Below are 3282 nucleotides of genomic sequence, written 5' to 3'. Positions count from 1 at the left end.
CACACACACACACACACACACACACACACACACACACACACACACACGTATCTGGTAACAGATGTGGCTCTATTGCTGTTTTAGACTTTGACTCAGCAGGTTAATTCTACCTCTTGAACATTCTTCAAATAAAGAAATTAATGCTGAAACAGATGAGTGTCTTCTGTAGAAAGGTCCTCGTGTATTTGTCTTACTAACAAGGATTCTGTGTGTGTGTGTGTGTGTTTCCTCTCTTAATATACGCATGTGCTGTGTAACCAGATGTGACCTAAGTATGTTTAAATATGGACAAAGTATTATTTTTTGTTGTATTTTTCTAAGTTTAGTTTGTTTTCTCGGTTGAGAGAAGGTCGGTTGTATAACCCTGTGGCTTCTGGACCTCTCCTGACATATTTCTTATTTTGTCATCATCTGGATGTTTTACATTCTCGTGTGTGTGCAAACAAACTCTGCTCAAAAGGTGAATTATTTCCTAAAACCTGTTTTGTGTGATTTACCTGGTGCAATGGAAAGAGTTTCACTCCCACATTCTGGAATTCTGATCATTTACAATAAAATGAGCAGCTACCACTGAGGCCCATTCGATTTCATGCTCATGTTGCATGTTTCGTCCTTCTATCTATCTCAGGTGACGAGCCAGGAAGGCTAAATAAACACCAACAAAGCCCTCCATACATCTATACACTATACACTGTGACGAATCAAATCAATTTCAAACATGGCAATGAAACACTATACATGCCGACATTACATCTGTCAGCTAATATCTCTGATGAATAGAGATGTTGGGTCACAACATACCTTCATATCAACATACCATTAAAGACCCTTTAGTCTGTGCATCTGCTCTTATTGCTGAACTACTAGCTTTAGAACTATCACCTAAAGCTGGGGTTCATGGGAAAAGCAGCAAGAGTATACGCTCAAACCAGCACAGTTCTGCAAACTATTTGCCAATGAAGGTAGCTAGCAGCATTAGCTGCAAAAAGTCGTAATATTTAACAGCGAGAAAGTCGGCTAGTCGTCAACACTGACAGCCCGTCCCCCTTCAGGCCTCCTTCCAAAGCCTCCCCCCAAAATGATCATTATGAACGTAAACAACCAACATGACAACTGCTAGTACTGCACGGGCAGAACACACACAGGTAAACAGGTACACAGGTACACAGGTAAGCAGGTAGCCGTCCAGTCATTATATTTGGGCCGAGTTAAATGATTGGACAGGCTTATTAAAGTCCTGCGACTATTTTGTCAACAAAAAAATCTTTATCAATTGCTGTCGAGACAAAAATATAAGAAAAAATTGTTTTGATAGAAGATTACCAACTCTGACTTTAAGGACTGATGACATCACGTTGCCATAATCACTTTCCCTAGACGTTTATGAACAAGGAAAGCCTGCTCAGTAGTAGCTCTGAGTAATGAGCACATGCTCAACATCTACCTTCTCATGGGGGTTAGCATTTAGAAATACTACGTGCATCTTTTGATGGAAAAATGACGATTAATCGATCATGGAAAAAGCTGCAGATTGATCTTCTGTCAATCAACCAAATGATTTATCACCGAATCGTTTCAGCCTCACACACAGGAAACTAACTCTCTGTGTATTAAACAAGACTGGGCTGGAGTCCTCTGATCGAATGCAGCACTACATATCAGACATCTTTCTAACACATCACTTCATCACACCTGAGAACATGGTGAACACCTCTCAGTGGTCAAAAGAAAAGGAAATATCACTACTTACTCAATCTGTGTCCATAGAAGAATCAGCAGTATGTTCAGAAGACAGTAGAAGAAGCACCTTAGTTCATTCCTTATACAAATACAGAACGTGAAGAGCAGCCACATACAACTGGAAACAGAGAAAAGCAGAAGATTAGCAGCGTCTAAACATCTGGTTTTTAAAAACAATCATCATGCACCGAGTAGAATTTCTTGATTCCTCTTCCTCTAAACTGACATCCCACATTCTGAGAAGTCCCACTTCAACTTACACAAACCTTATATACAGCACACACACACACACACACACACACACTTCCACTTTTTCAGTTCCCCACCTGGGGGAGGGAGGGGAGGGGGGGGACTGAAACAAGGTTTTATAAACTGTGGAAATACTAATCCACCACATTCAGAGTGCATTAATCCACCGAGAACTTTTTACATCTGTTCTATTTTATCAGACATACTTTTCAAAATTATAATCAAATGCAGCAACTGGTTGCAAACTTCTATTTGTATGCATTATTATACATAATAATTAACCTTCATTTAAAAGGAACTACATGTCCGGTGCATGTTTGCATCTCCATCATCCATTTTTAATTGAATCACACATCAGACCAGATAGTTTTCTGTATGTTTTGACATTTAATCACCATGTCAGATAAATGAGTGTATTTGTCGTATTGAAGGGATCGTCTACTTAAAGACAGCGATGTCTGAGATCACCGTTGAGGGTCGATTACACGCCGTACTTCCTCTGTGAACTTGGGAGGAGGAAAGAAAAGGAGAGCCCTCAATGAGCAGAGGAGTGACTGTTCACTCAGTTGTGTTGCAGCAGGAGAAACAGTGGTCAGTTCAAAACATGCACGACAACAAAGAAGAAGTAAAAGATGAGGAGGGACAACTGAGGAGACAAGATAGGCAGGAAATGAGGGGAGATTAGAGGGAATTCAGACAGAATCACAGAAGCAAATGAGCGTATGCTGCTGCTTCCCTTCTGTTTCATGCACTTCTCAATACATTCCATCGATTCCGATTCAATTCACCTTCCGAAAGTGAATTATCCTCAAAATGCATTCTGAAATATATTCATAAAGGCCTTCATACATCACTTGACAAAGAAAAACAAAAACCTCAAAAGGACAGCCATCCCCTATTGTTAGTAAATGAAGAACAGCTTCTATTTGACTGACAGTGAAGTGATCCCAGCCCCCTGAAGCTGCTGGACGAAAGGGTTAGCATAGCTCCACAGCAGCCACTTCCTGTGCTCTCAGTGTCACACTTCCTGCCTCGCAGCGCACAGTCAGCGGCGGCCTGCCAGCCCCACCGTCGGCCACGCTTCAATACTCTCTCTTGTCTCCTCTTTCCAGCCGACTGGAGCTGCTTCTTAAAGAGACACCTTGGCTTCCTCCCCTCGACTCAGCTGGTTTTCCTTACCAGGCTCCAGTGAGGAGGAGGGGAGAAGGCCGAGGGGTCTCGATAAGAAGCAGGTCGGGTCGAAAGAGAAGAGGAGAGAGAGTATTGAAGCGTGGCCGACGGTGGGGCTGGCAG

General features: G+C 42.1%; 1 protein-coding gene across 2 annotated transcripts in view; it reads right to left on the bottom strand.

The window, feature by feature from the left end:
* The window catches only part of wipf1b (WAS/WASL interacting protein family, member 1b), a 15668-nt gene extending 12518 nt beyond the window's left edge, over positions 1–3150 (bottom strand). The window contains exon 1 of one of the 2 annotated variants that reach the window (XM_031877006.1): positions 1751–3150. The gene's annotated coding sequence lies outside the window, so the exon portion shown is untranslated. The remainder of the gene's footprint in view (positions 1–1750) is intronic. The other variant, XM_031876997.1, reaches the window with a different exon arrangement.
* Between the last annotated feature and the right edge of the window lie 132 nt (positions 3151–3282).

This window comes from Anarrhichthys ocellatus, unplaced genomic scaffold (assembly GCF_004355925.1).
Source record: "Anarrhichthys ocellatus isolate YVR2014 unplaced genomic scaffold, GSC_Weel_1.0 scaffold3, whole genome shotgun sequence".
Taxonomy (NCBI): Eukaryota; Metazoa; Chordata; class Actinopteri; order Perciformes; family Anarhichadidae; genus Anarrhichthys; species Anarrhichthys ocellatus.
Note: the sequence above shows the minus strand (reverse complement) of the source record. Positions and strands in the feature narration are given on the sequence as shown.